The following is a 12443-nucleotide window of genomic DNA, read 5'->3' as shown; positions in this document are numbered from 1 at the left end:
CTTAACATCCATGCCATATATGCTGTAAAGACTTTGTACAGTCTGGCATAGGATTATGGCTTTAGAAATGAGGCTCCATGCAGGCGCGTAACAACGATCGGGCAAGGGGAGACAGTTGTCTGGGGGCCCCACTGCCTGGAGGGGCCCCCCAGAGGTACCTCACGTGACTCCCCATTGCCCCCTGCCCAGCCCCATAGCCTCTCAGCCACTTGCCCTCTTCGCCGTCTCTCCAGCTTGTTCTCCTGGCCCGCAATCCAGGCAGCAGACAAGCTGCAAAGAGCTCCTTTTCTCCCACCTCTCAGCTGATCGGCGGGTGGGCGGGGCTTCCACGGAGGCCTCAGTGTAGGCCGCAGTGAAGCCTGAACTCCAGTAGGGCCCAAGCCAGCCAGGAAGGAGGAGGCAGCCAGAGTGGCCACCACTGGCCTCTGCAGCAGAAGACCCCCTGCTGCCAGGTAGAGTGTGAACTCCTTTTTGTGGTTACCTTCCCCCCCCCCCCATATATAGGGATCTGCTTGCCATAGGGCTTTGATATGGGGGGAGGGACTGAGAAGTCTCTGAATATTTATTTTTAAACAGCTTGGAAAAGTTGCTGGCTTAAAAAAAACTATCTAAAAAGTCCTATAAGTGGCTTGTTTCATGGCAGAAAATTACAAAAACTTCTGGAAGAAACAGTATTATATTAATTTCATTCATTCATTCATTCATTCATTCATTTATAAATGCACTTATGTTCAAGTTGTTTTGCAACCCAGAAGGTCTGAGTGAGAACTGTGAAGCATGTGTGGTGCTTTTATTTTATTTTATTTTTCTTGTGTGTGAACTGCTCCCCAATAACTTGCAGGGACTTCAGGGTAAATCTGGCCAACATGTGAATGCAGCACCTCTATTCCAGAGGAGATGTGTGTTAAAGGGCTTTAAAAGCCTCCTGTGAAAAATCTCCTGGAATCGAACTTGACGAATTTGTTCAGAATTCTGAGGAAAAAAACATAGGCTCACCCTGCATGGTTGAAAGTCTCCTTTGCTAATCTGCAGCAAGGAGTCCATTTTAATCATTCATCTTTCTATTGTGTTCTAGGCATTAAAAGTAAAACAAATGTATAGTACTCAATTTATATCACTATGTATTGTGACGTGTGCATGTGTGTATTCAGTGAAATGTATTTCCAGGCAGCATACTTATTTTGGAATATCAGACTTAAATCCTTGGGGGCCTGGGGTGTCCGGAGGCCCTGGACTTTGAGTGGGGGGGGGCCCATTTTAAAATCTTGTCTCTGGGCCCATTCCAACCTTGCTACGCCCCTGGCTCCATGCACCCACACTTCACCTTGATCAGAGATGCATCAGGCAGAAATTAATCATGGGCATCTCTAGAAAGTGATTAGAGAAGCTGCACCTGTTAAATGTCTGCCAGGATGCATCCCTCCCCAGCTCAATGTCTAGCAAAGTGTGGGTGCATGGAGCCTCATTTCTAAAGCCATCATCATTTACCAGACTGTACAAAGTCTCTAAAGCTTATATATCACAGAAGTTAAGATGGGAACCTTAACTAGCAATTTCCATTCTTATTAGGGCACGAGTGAAAATATATAGCATCTTAACTCTCATTTTAAACCAAAGGCTTTTGGATTAATTAATATATATGCGTGATGCAAATCCCTTTTAAAATATGGCTAGGATAAATTTCTGAAGCTCAGATAATCCACAAAGCAGAATGTTCTCAGATGAAACATGAGGTCAGCAAGAGTTTTCCTTGTATATCCATGGAATGGAATTTTGCTTCCCTTCCTTACAACTGCAATCTGTGGTGCTTTATCTCTGTGGGTTATATATCTTCTTTGACCAGAGATTTATTTCAAGATGAGGCATTTGTATTCTAGGTGCTGAATGATGGTTGGCCTATTTAATTTCACTTTGTCTGCGAGATATGGAAGTCACAGATGTTGCATAGGGGAGGGAACCACCCCCCCCCAAGCTTTCAGATATTTATCTCAAAGCTCAGCTACTAAAACGTCAATCAATTGGCATGGCTGTATCAACCATAGGATTTTCCTCTCCCATCAATCAGATTTTCCACTATACAGTTCTGGCCACTCACTGCACTCCTGCATGGCACGAGTCGTTTGCCTCAGCCCCCTGAAAGGAGCACGAGGCACCTGCACAGAGCTCATTGGCTCCAAGTTCTAAAGAGGCAGGGTTAAGGAAGCTGTTTGGCCTTTGGCATTCTCCCTCCTCATTCCCTTTTGGAAAATGATGAGGGAGGATGGTCCAGGTCACTCCTGCATGGGAGGCAGCAGTGGGGAGCTATGTGGGGATCTATGCCAACACCACTATGCGGTGGTGTTGGCATTTTCAGCCGGGCTTTAGGCCCACAGTCAGGGAGAGTGGCTTTGGCCTCCATACAGTCTCTGGAGGTGGCTGGGGTTGGAGGCGAAAGAGCAGCTCTAGCTGTAAGGTGGTGGTTTCAGGAGGTGGCAAGAGGGTGGTCCCCGGTGGCTTGGGGTGCTAGCCTCCTGGGAGGGTGTCCCACATGTGGCAGGGGCCCCCACTTGGGACAGGTGGTGAGGTAGCTGTTTGTGAGGGGTGCTAGTGGCTGAGTCCCTCCCCCCCACATACACACCTGTACAGCCTGTGGCGTGGCTGCTTGGCCTATCCACCCCCAGCACAGGACCTCCAGTCACTGTTCCTGGTGTCTATCTTATGTTTCTTCTAGATTGTGAGCCCTTTGGGAACAGGGAGCCATGCGCTCTCTCTCTCTCTCTCTCTCTCTCTCTCTCTCTCTCTCTCTCTCTCTTTTCCTCTCTGTAAAACCTCTTTGGAAACTTTTGTTGAAAAGCGGTATATAAATATTTTGTTGTTGTTGTTGTTGGCCTGGGCTTAGCCCACCCCTTTCTATTGGACCCATTTGGCCCTGTATTCTGTATTCTGTAGTGGTGGTGGAGTAATCTAGCCTGGTGAGGGGCAGGGAGCAAGCTGACTGGGTCCCTTGATCAGTGTACCCTGCTCAAAGCTCTGTTTTGCTTTGAGCAGGGTACACTCCCTGCAACTTGATCATTATTGGGGCCTGGGGTCACGGTTTGTGGGGGCTTTGAAAGAGTAGACCAGTTTTGGGCCTTAAGGGCTGCATATTTTAGTGATGGCCCCTAAGAAGGCCAAGGGGAAGATGGAGGTAGGCACTTTTGGCACCCTAGGAATCTGCCCCCTCAACTCTCCTCTTCTGATGTTGATGAGTTCATAGTGGTAATGACAACTATGGGCCTATCCCAATTAGTTTCAGGACCAACTCATGTTGCCGGTCAGACACTCAATTTGGTCTTTTGTTCAGATCAGGGGGGTGTTCTGTGGGTGGGGGGGATAGGTATGTGCACAAACCTTTACGGGCCTCTGAACAGGTTCGAACACAGGGCCGTTTCAAAGTTCAAATGTGGCAGGGGTGCCGCTTTAAGGGTGGGGGAGGGTGCACTTACCCCTCCCGCTGCTTTTCCTCCATCGGCGCCTATTGCTGTTTTTGGGGTGGCAGCGTACCTCCCTGTCGCCCCATTGCCCTCAGTCAGAAGTACCGGGCGTGTGTGCACCCGTTGTGTGCATGCATGTGCACGGTGGTAGACCTATTAAAATGGTTCACCTGAGAAGGCTGCTGAATCCAGTAGGATTCCAAAAAGCCTTGGAAGATTTTAATGTTGGTACTGCCAGTGATTCTGTCAATGCCCTGATGGGAACCTGGAAGTGTAAAATCACCAGGGCAGTAGACACGATCGCTCCTAAGTGTCTCTTCTGACCTGCTTTAAAAATGACCCTTTAATGTACAGAGGAGTTGTGGGGTCTGAAGCTGTAAGGTAGGCGACTGGAACACAAGTGGAGGAGAACTCAGCTCGAATTTGACAGGAAACAGCATAGAACCCATTTGAAGGTTTATGTGGAGGTGGTGCATGCCACAAAATTCTGGTTTGCACACATTGCTTCTGCAGGTTAACATTCAGCACAGTTTTCCGGGTCATGAGGACTTTTATTCAGGTACCTTCTATTCTGAACCAGTCCCCAGAGACTATGTTCTGCTGTAACACTTTTATTGGGTTCTCTGCAGACCAAATCTCTAGTATTCAGGCCAACTTGGACTCCACTATTTTTTGCAGAGTCTGTTAAGGTGGTGTCCATCAATCCATCTTGCAGTGTTAGACTGGATCAGTTTCAGTCTGTGATGCCTGAGGATGTGGACAAGATACTTGGTGCCGTGCGGCCTACCACTTGTTCTCTGGATCCTTGCCCAACTTGGCTGCTTCTATCTAGCAGGGAAATGGTTGGAGGTGGCCTATCTACAGAAGTTAATATCTACCTATCTACAGAAGTTAATATCATTAACTCATCACAGGGGTGGGGGTGGGGGCGGGTGGGTAGGATGCATCCTTGTTTGAAGGAGGCTGTGATTAGACCACTTCTTAAGAAACCTTCCCTAGATTCCTCAGTGATGGATAGTTATAGTCCAGTCTCCCATTTCCCATGGTTGGGCCAGGTGATTGAGAGAGTGGTGGCTAACCAGCTCCAGGCAGTTTTGGAGGAAACGATTATCTAGACCCATTTCAAACTGGCTTTAGAGCAGGCTGTGTTGTTGAGTCTGCCTTGGTCAGCCCTATGGATGACCTTTACCAGGGAATCGACAGAGGGAGTGTGACTCTGTTGATTCTTTTGGATCTCTTGGTGCCGTTCGATACCATCGACCATGGTATCCCTCTGGATCGCCTGGGGGAGTTGGGGATACAGGGCACTGCTTTGCAGTGGTTCCGTTCCTATCTCTCGGGTAGATTCCAGATGGTGGAGCTTGGTGACAGTTGCTCCTCAAAACAGGAGCTGATATATGGAGTCCCTCAGGGCTCCATTCTGTCACCAATGCTTTTTAACATCTACAAGAAACCACTGGGTGAGGTTATCAGGATATTTGGTGCAGGGTGTTATCAGTATTCTGATGACACCCAAATCTATTTTTCCTCACCATCACCATCACCATCATGAAATGACATTCATTCCCTATGGCATATAGGGCTGGATGAGTGAAAACAAATTGAAGCTGAATCCAAGCAAGATGGAGGTGTGTATTGTGGAGGATTGGAATTTGAGGGATGAGTTAGATCTTCCTTTACTGGATTGGGTTATGCTCCCCCAGAAGGAACAGGTACGCAGCTTGAGAGTGCTCTTGGATACAGGCCTCACCCTGGTATCTCAGGCTATGGCCAGGAGTACTTTCCATCAGCTATGGCTGATTTGACAGCTCCGTCCATTCCTTGAAGACAATGATCTCAAAACAGTGGTGCATCAGGTGATAAGCTTGGTTTGATAACCAGGCTTGAGTTTGATAACCAGGCTTGACTACTGCAATGCATTCTATGTGGGGCTGCCTTTGTACATAGTTCAGAAACTTCAGTTAGTTCAAAATGTGGCAGCCAGACTGGTCTCTGGGGTAACCTGGCGGGACCATATTATGCCTGTTTTCAAACAGTTTCATTGGCTGCCTATATGTTTCTGGGCAAAGTAGAAAGTGCTGGTTATTACCTTTAAAGCCCTAAATGGCTTACGTCCAGGTTACCTTAGAGAACGCCTTCTTCTGTATGATCCCCATTGCATTTTGGGGTCATCTGGAGAGGTCCGTCTCCAGTTACCACTGGCTTGTCTGGTGGTGGCTCAGAACTGGGCCTTCTTTGTAGCTGCTCCTGGGCTGTGGAATGCAATAAATAAATAAATAACACTTGGCAGCACTAAGACCAGGCATTAAGGATGAAGGTAGCTCCCACAATCCCTTGGGACAAGCCTCACTAGGAGCTTTGGTTCCAGTTTATGACTCCATCCAGGCCGATCCAAGGTGATAGGTCTGATAGTGGTCACATTATTTCAAAGGCCCCCACAGCGACCACTGTTGTTTGGGTCGCTGTTCAAGATGTTCAAAGCCCACTCCTGTGTTGGGAATTTAACAGCAGTGGCAGGTGCACCCGAGCACCATGAAGATTCCACCACAATTGTGGTTTCTGCAGGGGTAAGCATCCCTGCACCAATTGTCCCAGGACCAGGGGTTTCAGAGGTGGGATCAAAGAACCTGCACCAGGCATTGGGAGGGGGATTTCATGCTGGGAGTTGCTGGTAAAGGGCCCCAGTCCAATTGATTTGTGGGTTCTGTCTCTTGTTGCGGGACTACCCGCTCCTTGCACAAGCTGAGTATTTGTTGCGTATTTTGGTTTGTGAATTTCGTGTGCCCTTCCATGTGCATAAGAAAGCCCCAAACTTAACATTGATCCAGGGTATGGAGTAGGTGGTCCCTAGGAAGATTGATAAGGAGGTCATTTTAGGGCGAGTCCTTGGCCCCTTACCTTCACTCCCATTGCCCACTTTGCGCATTTTGCCACTGGGCATGGTGCACAAGCAGGTGCCCAGGGAATTTCGCTTGAAATTCTTTCTTTCTTTCCCACAGGGCTCTGGTTAATGATGGTATTCTGGCTGAGCTTTACTCAGTGCGGTATACCTCATTCGATGGGGCAGTTCAGATGGTGTGTTCTTATGGGAGTGGAGCATTGCTGGCAAAATGCAACATTGAATCTGCCTGTTTGCTGCCTGTGCACCCTCTGGATTTTGACTTGCTAGGTTTTTCCTTTGGGAAAAAACCTATTGTATTGATAGGGTCCTACTCACGGATTGCTCTGTGTCCTACACAGTGTTAGCTCCATGTTGGAGTGGGTAGTGCAACACCATATGTGTCTACAGACCTTGGCCCATTTACTGGATAATTTTCTTTTGGCACCATGTGGGGTTCTAACCAATATGCCCACCTTTTGGGTGGGTTTTTTTAAAAACCTATGTGCTAAATTAAGCATTCTGCTGGCCCAGGGCAAGACCGTAGGTCGTGCCTCATGGCTGACATTCCTGGGCATTGAGCTAGACACACAGGTGAGCTGTTTTCAACTCCCTCGAGATAAATTGGAAACCTTGGACCAAAAGCTTGCTGAGTGCTTGAGGACCAAGAAAGTCAGATTGCAACAGTTGCAAGTGCTGGTAGGACACCTGAATTTCACATGCCAGGTCGGGCTCTGGACCAGACCTTTTTACGCTGTCTTTGTGTAGCCCCTGGTGGCGCAGTGGTAATGAGCAATGAGCCCCTGGTGGCACAGTGGTAAAACTGCCGCCCTGTAACCAGAAGGTTACAAGTTCGATCCTGACCAGGGGCTCAAGGTTGACTCAGCCTTCCATCCTTCCGAGGTCGGTAAAATGAGTACCCAGAATGTTGGGGGCAATATGCTAAATCATTGTAAACCGCTTAGAGAGCTCCAGCTATAAAGCGGTATATAAATGTAAGTGCTATTGCTATTGCTATTGCTATTTGTGACTCAATGGCTGTTGAAATCTGAATGCGGCACCTTCAGATTTGGCGCTGCACTCTGGTGCAGCACGCTACTGCTCGAAGCTGACTTTTAGGTCCATTCCAATGAAGTTTGAGTTTGGGGGTATGTTTCCAAGGGCACTGGTGTGCTGAGCAGTGGCCAGTGGATTGTTCTGTCCACAGTGTTACTGAGGACCTTACCTTCTTGGAATTCTTCTCCATTGTGGTTTCTGCCCATGGCTGGACCAACCTTTTCAAGGACTCTTCAGTCAGATTTTGGTGTGATAACCAAGCTACAGGTTGTCAAATCACCAAACTTCTAGGTGACCCAAGATGATGGGATTGGTGTGGTCTGTATTGCCTGAGGCAGAACATATTGTTTGTGGCATATCCCTGGACTTCAAAATGGCCTGGTGGATGTACTATCTTGTTTTCAGGTAGAGAGTTTTCTTTGGCTCATTTCAGGAGCAGTGTGGGAGGCCGATCTGATGCCCTTTTGGATCTGGAACCTTGTTGCCCGGAGGCGCACAGTGCCATACATGCTTCTTTGGCTATGAACATGAGGGTGGCTTACAATAGGAAGTGCAGGGATTTTCAGGCCTTTAGGGAGCAGGTAGGACTTGAACAACAATGGCCAGCACCTCCAGAGCACTTGATGCTATATTTGCTGCATGTGTAGTCCAGTTGGTTATCCTCTGGGAACTTGGCTGGCAATTTGACCATATTTGCCTTCTGTTCCAAGGCTCATGGCTTGCTGGACCATACTGGTGATTTTCAGCCAGTGCATGCATGAGGGTTGGGCCAGTGTGTGCAGATTCCCAGTGGCCCTTGACCCCTGTGGTTCTGGAGGCTGCGGTCGGGCTGTTCCCTTCCATTTGCCCCTCCTCTTATAAGGTGGCTCTCTTTCATGCAGCCACAGTTGTGACTTTCTTTGGTGCCTTCAAGGTACCAGAGTTATTTACCAGGGGGCGGAGGGGCCCTGCTTCATGGGTGGTGCAATGGAGGGATTTAGGCCTGAAGTGGTAGTTGGCCTCCATTTTGCTGCATTTCTCCAAGACTGGCCAGAGGGGATGGAGTCATTGGGTCACCCTTGGCAGGGTCGTGCAATCAGCCATGTGCCCAGCGGGTGCTCTTAAACATTATGTAACCATCAGGGGGTCATCTGCAGGGTGACTGTTTGTCTACAACACCAGGTGGCCACTCACTCAATTTCAATTCTGGGCAGAGGTCCTTGCATTCATTCAGGATAGGAACAGCCTCCACTGCTTCTCGACTTGGCTACTCTGCCTTCAACATCCAGCGAATTGGCCGCTGGTGTTCTGGTGTCTTTTGGTGTTATGTGCGTTAAGTGTTTGTGGTGTTCAGTTACTTGTGTTCTTTTCTCTTTTGACAGGGCCTTGGATGCTGTCAAGGCATGCTAGGGTGGTGATCCTTAGGCATTCCATTGTTTTCTGGGACCACAAAATGGCATGAGCGGTCAGCTTGGGAACACAGCTTGGCCTCGGGCAATTGGCATCCATCTTGTGGATCAGTCAGCGGGGTATGTTGTTTGCCCAATTCTTGTCTGTCATCAGAGAATACCTGGAGGCAAATCCGCCTGCAGATACCCTTCTTATTCATCTTGGGAGAAATGATTTAATAGCACAGGCTGGGCTAGCTAGTTATTTACCAGGCTTCCAGAGACCTTGGGTTAGCACAACAGTGGCTCTCTGGTGGTATCCTGCTTTCGTCTGACCTGCTGCAGCGCAGGGTTTAGAGGGGTGCCAGAAAGCCTGGCAGGGTTGACTGGGCCTGCTGGAAGGTCAATAATGACCTGGCCAGATCTGTTTCCAGTCATGTAAGGGGAGCGCTTCCCCATCTTGACATTGTTTTTTTCACACCTGAACTTTATGGGGTGTGTGTGTTTTACCCTTCCCTGCAAGGCGCTGAGGTCTTCTGGGAAGACTTGTGGAGGCGATTGGCTGCAGTATTGTGTGGTTGGTGGGAGGTGCGAGGGGAGAAGCTAGGTGAATCCCTCACAGTGCAGTTTGAATTAAAAGTCTAGGGTTGGTGAGCATCTTCAGGCGTGCATTTGGCATTAGAGGTTCCCTTGTCATTGCCTAGAGGCTTTGTGGCTCAAGGAGCTCTGGCCTGGCTTGCTCTATTCTGTCAAGCATCATCTCCTTGAAAGGCTTTTCAGCTTCAGTGTTCAGGGGGTGAGGCTATGGACAGAGGACAGATCTTAAGACAGCTGAGATGGGCAGCTCCTGCCATAGGGCAAGGGGCTGCCTGGAGCCAAGGTATGTCACCCCTGGGGTTCTAGGCGAGGCGTGCACCTATAGTGGCATGCCTCTAGCTACTACACTGTAAGGGGCTGGTGAGCCAATCTCCTTCTGCTCTGTGGCCCTTTCATATCATATCATGTGTTTCATGTCTTCTTTGGTGTGGGTACCATGAAGGATTGTGAAGCTTCCCAGATGTAAAGGCTTTATTTATTTATTTATTTATTTAGCTTCAGAAAATATGCCCCAATATATGCATAATGTACAAGTTTAAAAAAATTAAGCACCTGCAGCCAGAATTGCAGCCTGCAAAGCACAATGGCTGTGTTACCCACTTTCAATAGACACAGTATTGAACTTGAACCAGTTTGTACGATGACATCTTTCCTTCTCAATTATGACAGGAAGAGGATTAGGGGTGCCTCTTTTCTTCAGTCCTTCACTGCAGTGCAGAATGACTTCTGCAGATACCACACACCATGATCTTAGGGTGGCCAAGCGCCCAAGATTGGCCTGGAGTCTCCCGGAATCAGTATCAACCTCCAGTTCACCACTGAGAGCAATCCTAGAAATTTTAACAGCTTGATATTGTGAAAACTATTGGGAAAAGAATAATCTAGGAATAGCTTCAGTCAGAGTTGGTAACCCTACATGATGCACATAGAAGTGAGCTTACCAAAGGGGTCCAACATGGGGGGGATTCTGTACCACTATGCTTTTCATAAGCTACAAAAGGACATGATTGCTGAAGGCAACTTGACATCAGAATACATCATGCAATGCCAGTTTCTACATGGCTTGCAAAAATATGATGCAGCTGATCTGAACTGGCTGCCTTCGATTGAAAATGTCAGTTTGTTCTGTCTATTGATCCTACCTCCTATTGCATGGCTGATTCATACATGCATTCTGATCACTTGATGATTGACTTTTCAAAATGGCTTTCTTCTTAATTTGTAAAAGTAATCTTCATAAATTATGTTCCAGGAAACAGAAATACATCAAATATACATTTAAAAAGCAAAACATAAAATATATAATGACAAAGTTATTCAATGTGTTAATAGTTATACAAGCATAATCTCTGCTTAAAACTAGATTTAAGAGCAGCAGATCATATTGTTCACCCAAGGCATATAAATTAGTATCAGACTTCATAACTCTTGTAGATTCTGATTTGTACATTTCCATTCAAATCAGCCTTATAGGCAGTTAGTTTTGCCATCTTTATTACCAGTATATACTACATTCCTCTTTAGTTAGAGCTGTATGCAATTTCCAGTGTCTGGCAAATATTATCTTGGATATAATACCATATTATTGGGTTTTCCCCCCTTGGGGGACTAACTCTTCTACATAGTTTAGCAAAAAAGCAAGCGAGTTGAGATACCCAAGATATCCTTTATGGCATTGACAGCCTTATCCTAAATGTTCTTAGCCTTCACACAGTAACACTAGGCATCAAATCTCCTCTGGGATTATCACACAATCAGAATGTACATTTTAAATTTATATGTTTATATATAATTTCCTTGAAATAATATTTCATCAGATTGCTAATTTATAATAATCTTTATCTCAGGCCTAAATATGTAGAAAGAGTAGAGTCTTTAGCATATAAGGTTTGGAGTAAAAATCCTCCAAAGTGGGAAATTTGAAAGAGAATTTCAGGGCTCCTCACATGGAAAAAACAGTGAAGAATTTTCTTACACAATTTCTTGAAATTCTAGAATTTCTACCATAGAATCAGTAATGGACTGCTATAAATCTTACTTCATTCTTCATATACCCCTTGACCCTACATGCCCATGCAATTAGAAAGGGGACATGCCAAGATTGTGCCTACTGTGACATAAGGACAGAAGAACAGCCCTGCTGGATCAGGCCCAAGGCCTACCTAGTCCAGCTCCTGTTTCACACAGTGGCCCACCACTGAAATCCGATGAGGATTTCCCATTACAAGTACAGGGGTTGTCTTAGTAGAGAGGTGGTGGGAGGGGAGTAAATCTGTAGTCATAAGTACAACTCTGTAGTCACAAGTACTGTAAATCACAAGTACAGCTGTGGCAGCCGTGGGGGGTGGGGGCTCCCTCTCACCCCCGCTGGCCTCCCCCTGAGTAGCCTGGTTTGGCAGTGGCCCAGTTTGGGCTTTCTCTGGCCCGGTTTAGGCACAGGCCAGAGAAATGCCCCTGTTGCAGGCACAGGGGCCAATTTAGTGATCTCTGTGCATTGAGGGCTGGTAGCCCAGGTTACTCAGGGGGAGGCCGGTATTTGAGGAGAGGGAAGCTGCCACCGCCCCTGCAACCCCCATGGCCTCCACAGCCACAGCTTGTACTTGTGAGTACAGATTTACTCCCCTCCCACCCACTCTATGCTTAGGACAGCCCCCCTGTCCCTGTACTGGAAAAGGGGAATCCTCACCAGATTCCCTTTTACCAGTATAGCTCTGAACCAACTCAGTTTGACCTGGGCCTGGATCAGTTTGAACTTGTACCAGCCAAGGCCAGTCCTATTCGACCTCAAACCCGTTGAACCAAGCCGGTTCGATGTCGAGTCCACAGCACACAATCCCACACCCCACAGCATACAATCACTCAAACCATAAAAGTGGTGGTGGAGAGAAGTCAGGTAGAGATTTTTTGAAACATACATCAGATGTCCCACACTACATCTAGTCTGGCCCCCAGTGAAGGATTGCACCCTAGATAGTTGTTCCCACTTCCTGAACGTCAGATCATCATTACATTATTTAAAGTTGGCCATGGTTGGATTTATGTCTCATTTGAGCTTCAATTTATTATAGTCACATGGAAAGTAGCTTGATGCAC

The 12443-nt window shown here is 47.2% G+C and overlaps 1 long non-coding RNA gene across 1 annotated transcript in view; it reads left to right on the top strand.

The window, feature by feature from the left end:
- The first annotated feature begins 384 nt into the window (after positions 1 to 384).
- LOC128349227 (uncharacterized) overlaps positions 385 to 12443 on the top strand; it is a 50793-nt gene continuing 38734 nt past the window's right edge. Inside the window, exon 1 of the long non-coding RNA XR_008318635.1 lies at positions 385 to 452. This is a non-coding gene — a long non-coding RNA (uncharacterized LOC128349227). The remainder of the gene's footprint in view (positions 453 to 12443) is intronic.

The sequence above is a fragment of the Hemicordylus capensis genome, chromosome 3, assembly GCF_027244095.1.
Source record: "Hemicordylus capensis ecotype Gifberg chromosome 3, rHemCap1.1.pri, whole genome shotgun sequence".
Lineage (NCBI taxonomy): Eukaryota > Metazoa > Chordata > Lepidosauria > Squamata > Cordylidae > Hemicordylus > Hemicordylus capensis.
Note: the sequence above shows the minus strand (reverse complement) of the source record. Positions and strands in the feature narration are given on the sequence as shown.